We start from the raw sequence: 10,501 nt of genomic DNA on the forward strand, positions 1-10,501 counted from the left end.
CAGCACTTGTGTCCTGCTTGAAATTCCTCAGGAACACACTCAGACAAGGTGTCTGTGCTTTTGGCCATGCTATCTGGATTGTGGTGTTTGTGTTTCTGCTATTCTCTAGATGCAGGGTTATAAAATTAAAATTCACGTTCAGATTTATAACCCAGTAAAGGCGAGTTCCCTCTAATAAAAACAAGCTCATTTATGAGACCAGGCATGACTTGCAAGAAGGAAAACAACATCCTGCGTAATTCTAATGGCTCACACCTCAGTGAGCAGACACAGCAGACATTTTTCTGCAGCTCTTCTTCTGCTTTCAGCCTTTCCCTCATCTGTGCAGTGTCTGTGGGTCATTCATGAAGTCTTCTGATGCTGCTCTGAGCTGCAGGCTTGGCACTGACTCTCTGCAGTGATCCCAGGCCCAGAGTCTCTGTGGATGCACCCTGGGGGAACAAAACAACTTTGGACCCTCCCTCAGCCAAGTTTTCTGCCTGAGGTGCCAAACGATGGCCACAGAGGCTGGGCAGGGAGAAAAGCCCATATGCTGCTGCACTGCTCATAGTGACCTCATGGCCATTTAATATGAGCTGGCAGCACTCCTGGCACACTTGCTGTGGGATGTTGTGTCTGAGTAAATCCCCACACATCCAGGTGTTCTTCCATCACCCAACCCGAAGCAGGAGACCCAGGAAGCAGGGGGTGGGAAACATCTAAGGGTGGTTTTAGAGTGGCCAAGTGAGGGGACACCTCAGAGAATACTCATATAGAATAAATTTTAGCCTCTGACACAGAGGGTTGTGAATTATGGGGCAGGAAAGCACAAGCAATCAAAGACTAAAAGCCACCATTCCTCTCTCTGTATTTACTATACCAATAAAATATCTTCATAGGAGCTGGCTGTAATATAAATCCTCTTTAAGAACTAATGGCTGTGCAGGGGACCATTAAAAAAACAGCTCCATCATTAAGGCTTTTGGTTGGGAGACTCTCTGTGTTGCTATTTAGCAGGGAGGACCATTCTGCAAGGCTGCACAGAACCACTCTGGCCTTCACTGCTGCACAGCAAACTGGCTCTGTGGCCCACACACCAGATAATGCTTGGATTTCAGGGGGGATTTTCTTTCTCCAGATCAATGTTAGTCACTAGAAAACAGGTAAATCAGCTCAGCTTTCCTACAGGCGCCCACCATGCCATCTGGTCATAAGCTGCTTGCTGGCCATGGAGCTGGTGGGCTGTCACTATGCACAGCCCCATCACAGACTGGGAGAAAGCTCAGGGCACACAGGGGGGTCTGAGCAGTGCTCCAAGCTTAAAGCCCTTCCCGTGATCCAGCTCAGGACAGCACTTATGGCAGCAGTGCAATGTCCTGCTATATTGCTGTGCAGTACTTGTGATGCACCATTCACCAGCAAACCCCACCTTCAGCAGCCTCTCTCTGCCAGCTCACAAACCCTGCATATATTTTCAGGGCCTTTGCAATGCAACACTTTCATGAATACATTAAAAAAAGTAAAAAATCAGCTGTCACCTGAAAAACAGCTAATTAGTTGCAGAATCAGATCCTTTTGAAGTAGTAATATAATCATTCACCTCTCTCTTTGTTCCTGGGGCATCTGCCTTTAATTCAACATCTCGCAGGCTTTCTAAACAGCCACTGGCTCTGTAGTGCTGAGCTTCTGGGATGCTGCACCTGGAGGATGCTCTTCCACACCAACAGAAACAGAGAGGTCTCTGTCCATCTCACCACAGCTCAAGGTAAGGCTTGACTTCTTGGTGCCATTTGTCTGGAATGCTGTGAAGGGGAAAGGACAGGGCAGGCTGAGGAGCACAACAGCAGTGATCAGAGCAGAGAGCCAGACAGTTATGCTGCCCTGCTTGATGGCCTCTATCCAATTTCTCCTGTGTAGGAGGGTATTGGGAGAAACAAGGATGAAATCAAAGCACGCTGCAGGGATGAGAGCCTGGGGCACTGCACTGATCAAACAGCAACTGCCTCTCTTTTTCTTCCAGCGTGGCATCCTTCCTCAGCTGCTCCTCCGAGCTGAGTTTTGGGATTACCCTGTTGCACGCTGTGCATGTTGGATTTCACCCCACCCCCAGGGTACATCATCCCACGAGCAGTGGGACCAGTACAGCCTCTGCCCAGCACCCTGGTAACCCTCAGCTCCCCCATCCCCTACCCTCCACAGGGTCAGGTCGAGCGGCTGTGCCAGCTGTGCTGTGCTCCCTTCCTGGCCAGCAGCCCACACTCCTTTGCTTGTGCCCAAGCCAAATGAAGCAGAAAATTGCTGACCTCCTGCTGTGGTGGCTCCTGTTGCAGTAGTCTGGGTCACTCTGCTCTGCCTAAGTCCTACATTCTTTGGCACTGCTGAGGTCTCCTTACTGCTCTTCAGCTTGGCTGATGCTGGCCAGTGGGCCCAGCAGGTACTGAGGAGGGAGAGACAGTACAGACCCCTCAATCTGGATTTCTACCTTCACCAGCTATAGATGAGGCTCCCACATTAAGATTATGGATGCTGTAGAGGCTTTGTAATATCATGGGCTCCACTAGTAGCAGTTTGTTATTTTTCAGGCAATGGTGCAGATGCTGAGCCCAGCACCCCAAGCCCAGCACCCCATGACTGCAACCTCTCCTTGCTGCAGCCAAACCCTATGAAATGGGCTGACTCTATCACAGAGCTGTGGGTTCAGATTTATGCTCTGCAATCTGCTTTCAAGCAGAGAAGTTGGCACAAGGAGCATCCTCTTGCAGGGTTCTGGCTGGCAGCTGCCTGCCAGGATTTAATAAGTTATGTTCCTGAAATGTAACCCAACCTGCACCTGCTGACCTTGGCCCCAAGACTTGCAACAAGTCAAATGAAAGCAGGCTCACAGACCCATCACTATCCTTTTCTAGGAGCTGGTATATCATCCATCCAGAGCATCTTGATAATCTTCATGTAATCAGCATACAGATTCCCATTTGCATTTCTCAGATATTAATAGAGAAAGAGTGTCTTGTGTAAAATAAAAAGAAAAGATCATCCATGGAAGAGACAAATGAAAAACAGTTGCATCTTCACAAAAAAGCTCTCCTCTGCTCCTTGTCTGGCCATATATGTGGGTAATTACTGCAGAGTTTGTATCTCCCTGCTCCCACATAGGTGTAAAGGAGATGACAAAAGTCTGAGTTGCTCATTATAAACCAACAAGCTCTGGTTCCTTTCTCTGAAGCTTGGGGGGCCTCACTCCTCCATGCCAAATCACCTTGGTGATCAGTTCAAAAGAAGGGACCATAATGATGAGCTCAGCCCCAGTGAGAAGACACAGCGAGAGAAACCACTTCTGTAAAATCAAATCACATTTTCTTCTGATTTGGCACAAGTGACAAGGAAAATATCCTATAGGAGAAAAAGTAAAAAAACCATCGCCTTTAGAGCCTTTTAAAATGGATGCACAGCACAAAGGTAACCACCCAAAAAGATTTCAATGAATTTTAATTAGATGATAAGTTTGACAGGCTCATTCTGTTATTGAGATATTTGAGATAAATAAAATGAGCTAGCAAAGGATGGGTGGTCACATAAAGGACCATCTCCAAATGAAAGTTCATTTACTGATTACATAAAGATCAGCAGACAGCACATGGAACACTCCAGGGCTCTGTGGGGTCATTCAGAGGAGGTGGCTTTTCACACTTCTGTAGGGGATTCTCCCTTCCTTTCCAAAATTCATCAGATCTTCATGACAAAGCCTTACTTGGTGCATCCACAGACAATGATGTGTCCTGGATGAATGTCCCAACCTGGCCATCAGGTGCTCAGGCTTGTTGATGATGCAACTGAACTTGGTGGTAATTCCAGTGTACATTATATCTTGTTGTCTCTGCTGAAAGCATCAACTGCAGGGAGAGTGGATCTTGTAAGTCTCTATTTTTACAACCTACTGAAGTTTTCACCTTGATCATTAGAAACTACAGTGCACAACAGATGGCTGATTGATGCCATATAATTTGGCTTTATCACAGCCTTTCCCCTGACTTTCCTTTTTTGGGGGTGTGTGTGTGAATGTTTTAGCATTTCAAATATTAACTTCATTATAAATCATGTAGTAATTTTGCAACTGAAAATCCATAACTGTATCATCAGGAACTGACCTTGGAATTAAATGTTTTCCTCTGAAGTTCTGACTTGATAAAATGTTCCTGCATTTCCATGCTTGGTGAAACTCATCATGTGAGTAGGCAGCCGTGAGATTTTCTGGGTCTGCTTTCCAAGCTTGGCTAATCACACAAATTTAATAGCAATAAATCACTATTTCAACAAAGGGCTGTCTCTTCAGCAAAGATGTGCAACTTTTACTCACAAAGGTATGGATTTATCATGTTTATTAATAGACATGCTCTACTGCTTTCTCTTGCTTTGTGCACTGCAAGCGATGACTCAGCCCTGTGCCATGGGCATGCAAATATTATTAATAAAACCTTATTCTGCCACATTTAGACAGATTATGGACAAGCGATAAGGAGGGATTTGCATATAAGCAGCCCTATCAGAAGTGTGTGAGAAAGGATCATAGTTTCCAGTAAATTAGATATGCCACTTCCTCTGCGGAAAAAAAAAGTCTAAAATTTAGGTGGTCTATCAGAAAATGTGTTATAGTCTCAAATGTGGTAAACACTCCATTAGTTTTTGCTGTGGTACTCCGATTTGTCCATAACTGGGGCATGTCAAGATGCTTCCAGACAGGGATTTGCAGGGCTGAGAGAGCTCTGCCTGGGAATGTGGCAGGTTACAGCTGGCAGGAGCTGTGCTCCTTCTCATCCCAGCACATGCTGCAGAACTAAGAGAGCAGAGATTTGCTCACCAGTTTTCTGCTGCAAACACATGCAACTGCAGCTATTAATTACAGGCAGCAGATTGCTCACTGGAATCAAACTACAATCATTCATGGGTATCCAATGGCCTCCTAAGGTCTTTCTTGGGGACCCACTGCTGCCCTGCTCTTCCCAGGACGCTGCTGTACAGGCGGCAAGTGGGGATGATTCATTGCTCAGTGTTTCACTTTGAGGCTTTCATCTGTGCTTTGTGGCATCAGCACGTCCCTGATCAACCCTCAAATCTCACTGCCAGCGTGGGAACCCTGTGTGAAGATCTGGCTCCACGATGTGTCTGAGGCTCTGCTGCAAAAGGGAAACCACCCAGCACTGCTGACGGTTGTCAGGCCCCCAAAAATTCTCTCTGTTGGGGTGCTCTCAGTACCTGCCTCTTTGCAAGCCTGATAAGCACCACCAGCATAAGAAAACCTACAAAATACTAGTAAACAAGGCTTCCCAGGGGGGAGATAGACTCTCCTCCTTTTCCTTCCCACTCTCTCTCTGTGCGCAGGCAAATTTAGCAGTGAGCCAAGATTTACAGCTTTAATTATGAACTTTAGCCCAAACAGTCATTGTGGAAATATCCTCACAGAGGAAATGGAGAGTGGGACCTGGGCGTGCGCAGCGAGGTACAGCTGTGCCTCTGGTTAATTGTACTGGTTCTGGTGCTTCATTAGGATGATTTCATGTGAAGGGATTTTATCTCCCCCCCCCAGTGTACTGCTGGTGACAAGGAAAAGAAAATGGGGTGGGGGGGAAGGAGTCTCAATCTGTCTTTTACTGTATTATCTAATAAACCAGCAAAAATTAGCCTCAGCAGCAAAGATTAGCCTCCTTCAAGCTCACACACCTTAATTAAACATGCTGAGCTCTGGCTGGCAACGAACTCAAAATGTTTTACACTGTTAAAAGCTGTTCATTTGTTTTACTGTCCAGACATCATAGTTTTTACACCCAAAGCCAATCAGGACTCCTAGCGAGAACCTGACCAGGATGGTGAGCCACAGTGTGGAAACCTCCTTGGTCATTTCAGAGACAAGATTGCAGGTAAGAAGGCAGGTAGATTCTTGTAACAAAGTCACTCGTGAACCATTTAGCAGAGCAGCAGCACAGACCACTGCCACAGTGACTGGTGGTCTTTGTGTTGAAATATAATCTGTTTTGAGTACAGATCTCCAAGAAACAGCTCAGCTAATGCAGTTCATCAGTGCAGTAATAAGCTGGGTCTGACTCCGTACTGAAAGTGTAGCTGTATCATAACATGGTCCCTAGTTGCTGAGCCTGTAACTCAGCCATGGTCAGGGCTGTACTGAGACTGTGGTTCTGCAGAAGAATCAAAGCAGGAACTCAAGCCATGTGCAAAATCTTTGTGGCCTTGCTTATGTAGATTTTTAGTGAAATAAGCTTTCTCCGTGAGACTAGTATGATTCTTTCCTGTGAGAGTGGCAAGGCCCTGGCACAGGTTGCCCAGGGAAGCTGTGGCTGCCCCATCCCTGGAAGTGTTCAAGGCCAGGTTGGATGGGCCTAGTGGAAGGTGCCCCTGCAGGGGGGTTGGAACTAGATGGTCTTTAACATCCATTCCAACCCAAACATTCTATGATTCTATGATTCCATAAAGCTTATACAGTACCAGGAGCTTTGTATGAACTTACACAAGCTAGTGGCAAGAAGCTGTATTTCCCTTTTGTAAAAGGTTCGAGACATTTTGAAAAGCCCAAGTGCAGGGAAAGAGAAGCAGCTTAGAGGCACAAAACGCAGCAGCAGCAGCGGCAGCAGCAGCATCCCACCTGCCTGAGGCAGGGAGGGTCAGGACATGCCCTGCTGGCAGTCAAACAAACAGGTGAAACAGCTGAACCCGACCTCTGGGCTGGCCACCCCGAGGTGCAGAGCATGATCAATTTTTGAAACACGTATTTCATCGTATCTATTATTCATTAGACACAACGGAAGGCGAGTTGCAGTTCCCTGTGGAGCCAAGATTGGCCGACACCGTCTCCGACATTCCCTGAGCTCTGTCCCTGGCGAGCACACCACGGTGTGTCTGACCCCCAGCACAGGGGTACAGAGAAGCTTTATGGTTGCAAAAAATATTTCATTATGTCACATTTGACCTTCCCAGCTTTCCTAATAGATTGTACTTGCCATCAGGGCCTAACTAAATGCATTACCTTGCTGGCATTTGCTGCTCAGCAGCAAGTACAAATCTTAGCTCCATGAGCTTCATCTGGAGGTCCAGCACTCTGATTTAGAAAGAAACTTCAGAGGCCAAAAAGCGTAATTTTTTTTCCTCCAAAAAGATTAAATTTAAATCTCTTTGTAAGAAGACATTTGCAGCTGAGGAGTCCTTTTAAACCACATTTCTTTCTCGATAGGAAAGAAATTGAAGTGCATTGGAAAATGTTCAACAAAATCAGTGTTCTTAAATATCAGTGTGCAGGATACAGAAAAAGTGCCTTTTCTTCTCTATGCAGTCCAAGAAAGGTCCTCCAAGGACTTTTGAAGCCCTTGCTCTGCACCTTAGGTATGCTTGTGCATCCCAAATGCCCTCTTCATTTTTATTTGAAGGCTCTCAGTTTTACGGTTTAATTTTCAATTCCATACCATAGCTAGCTCCCAGCTGGTGTTTGTGGCCTGTTTCACCAAAGTTCAGTAGCCACCAGAAGAGGTAATTTTTTCAATTATATACTTTAAGTATTATATCACTTCTTGATGTCCTTTTCGATCACAGTTTAATTACACTGAAGATAGCTGTGAACAAGGTTACTAATCTTGAATTAATTCTGTTTTCTGAAGGTCACACAACCCTGTCCTTCTCTCAGCCTTTCCTAAACTCTGTTAGACATAAGATCAACCTCATGGCTTCACTCTGTGGTTGTTTACATTTCAGAAAAGAGCCCATAAGCATCACTACCACTGACATTGATGGAAAATTCTCTTCAGCCCAATTTTACAGCCATGGTCTTCAATCCACTGATCCTTGACCATGTGCTAGCAGAGGCAGGGGAATTCCTCTAAAGACTCTGCAAATAGTCACCTTCTCTTCCTTTGGAGATAAATATATACATATACTTCCACTCTCAGCCCCTCTTTCAAGACCTGGCATGAAATTGCATAAAGTGTTATATTTCCTTTACTAGAAAAATTATCTGGAAGAAATATTGCATCAACTGGAGTTCACTAATGCACAGCCAAAAGCTGTCTTAAGTGATAGATCATTCATTAAAGATAAAGTTATAAGTTCTAAAACTGATCTGGTAAAGGAAAATTTAACTTACTTTAAATTACCTATGGAAATAACTCACCTAAACACTGATTTAATTCATTATGATCAGTGCCATTATAATAAATATCAGATATATTCATAATTGCATGGCATTTATCTTCAGTTAATGACCTGTAGGAAGGTTATTAAATAGGTTTCATCCTTTGGTTAGTGTAAATGGAAGAATTCACTGGGCTGGTTTGCAATCTCACTCTTCATCCTGAAGAACAGGTATTGCTGAGCCCTCCTGCAGCACAACTAAGGTGTGGGCCAGCATTCACCCAGTGCTCACATGCCCTGCCCGAGGGAAGGAGCAACTCATTCTTGGTTGCTCTGGCCAGGAGCTACAAGGAGAATCCACAATTCCACTCCACCCACCTGGTACTGCTGACGTGGGTCCCTTCAGCATGGTTCACTTCTGGAGAGCAGGACAGCAACAAGCTTTATCTCATATGGCCCAAAACTTCAGTGGTAGCTGTGGAAAACACAGGACCAGTACATCCTATCCCTAATTAATGTTTAGATTCAAGTCTACTGCTGTCTCCAAAAACTGGAATTAATGCTGACCCTGGTGGCAGATCAATCCATGAAGGGTCAGGGTAGTGAATAATCAGCAATTCTCCCTGTTTTCAAGGTTGGCAAGATAATAATAAATTGGTAGAAGATGCCAGCAGTCTATCCATTTTTCTGAGTGTTAGGTTTGACACATAGGTCATCTATCCAGTGCTCCTTACCCATCTTGCTTGTACTGGAAGCAGCTGCATTGCCAAATCCTAGAAGGGAAGTGTGAACTTATTTCATGGCTCAGGTCTGGGAATCATGGTCCAAGGAGATACTTGGCCAAATGCTGGGTAAGAGAGCTCATCTTCCATGGCTGTGTCTATTCTCTTAATCGTGTCCTTGGTTTTCCTAAGCCTCATCAAAGCAGTGGGTGGCCCAGCAGGCTGAAAGACCTTTTGTTACTACTAATTCACCTCCAGGTCTTTTGGTTCTCCTGGGATCTCAGTTCAAGGATGGTGGTTCATATCATCTCTGGTACCCTTAATCCACCTCTTCCTGCCTCTAACCGCAGTTAATGCCTGCAGTGCAGAGGGAGCAGCTGCCTGTCCTGGCAATTAATAGCTTTTCCTTGGCTGGTGTTTTATCTATCAGTCTTTCTTCTGGACTAATTTTAGAAGCTGGATTCATTGCCAACTTCACAGATGATCTTTTCATTTTGTAAAGGTGTTTGGCTTTGTTCACTAATAACTTAATTAGAGGTACTCTCCAAATTCCCTCTCTGCTTACGCAGCTCTCACCCTTTCTCTTTTCCCTGTTCTCTCTTTCCGTCAGACCGGTACGTCAGAGCTCAGAGGACCTGGGGTGATGAAACGAGGGAATACTGATGAGTCCGTGGGAGGATCAAGGGCTGAAGCACCTGAGAAATGGTTTGTTGAAAGCCTCTTTCAACTTCAGCCACATTAAAATGTCCCCCCTTGATGAAAAATGAAGGTGCTCAGGAAGCTGGGAGCTTAAGGGACGAGAGGGGACTTAGGTTTCACAGGCCATACCAAACTGGGAGGAGTGGCAGTATGTCAGACAGTCGTGCTGCTCTTCAGAGAGACCTTGGCAGGCTGGAGAAGTGGACTAACAAGTGCAAAGTCCTGTGCCTTAGGAGGAATAACCCCACGAACTAGGACGGGCTGGGTGCTGACAGGCTGGAAAACAGCTCTGTGGAGATCCTGGGGGTTCTGGTGGACACTGAGCTGTCCAGGATAAATTTGCCTCCTTGGGGCAAAGAAGGCCGTGGGTCTCCTGGACTGTTTTAGGCAAAGCATTGCCAGCAGGTCAAGGGAGGTGCTCCTGCCTCCCAGTTCACACTGGTGAGGCACATATGAAAGGGGGGTCCAGTGCTGGGCTCCTCAGTACAAGGGAGACATGGACATACTGCAGTGAGTCCAGTGAAGGGCTACAAAGACAAATGAAGGGACTGGAGCATGTGATATTTGTGAGAGGCTGAGAGAGCTTGGACTAATTAGCCTGGAGAATAAAAAGCCTGGGGGGATCCCATCAGTGTGTACTGATGGAGGAAGTAAAGAAGACACAACCAAACTCTTCTCAGTGGTGCCCAGTGAAAGAACAATGGGCAAGGGGTACAAATGGAAATACAGGACATTCTACTTAAACATAACAAACAACTTTCTAACCGTGCGGGTGGTTGAACACTGAAACCTGTGTTGCCCAGAGAGGTTGTGATGCCTCCATCCCTGCAGATATTCAAAGCCCAACAGGACACAGTCCTGGGCAAGCTGGTGACCCTGTTTGAACAGACAGGTGATCTCCAGAGCTACCCCCCCCCAGCCTCAGCCACTCTCTGATTCTGTGATTTTTGCTAAGCCAAAATACTTCTATTATT

At 45.8% G+C, this 10,501-nt stretch overlaps 1 long non-coding RNA gene across 1 annotated transcript; it reads right to left on the bottom strand.

The window, feature by feature from the left end:
- Positions 1 to 310: 310 nt before the first annotated feature.
- On the bottom strand, positions 311 to 2,600 carry LOC113975871. Its single transcript, XR_003536959.1, has 3 exons — positions 2,283 to 2,600; positions 1,580 to 1,781; positions 311 to 431 (listed from the first exon to the last, which is right to left on the bottom strand). It is a non-coding gene; the product is annotated as an uncharacterized LOC113975871 (long non-coding RNA).
- Between the last annotated feature and the right edge of the window lie 7,901 nt (positions 2,601 to 10,501).

Source organism: Neopelma chrysocephalum, unplaced genomic scaffold, assembly GCF_003984885.1.
Source record: "Neopelma chrysocephalum unplaced genomic scaffold, ASM398488v2 Primary Assembly neopelma1_147, whole genome shotgun sequence".
NCBI lineage: Eukaryota > Metazoa > Chordata > Aves > Passeriformes > Pipridae > Neopelma > Neopelma chrysocephalum.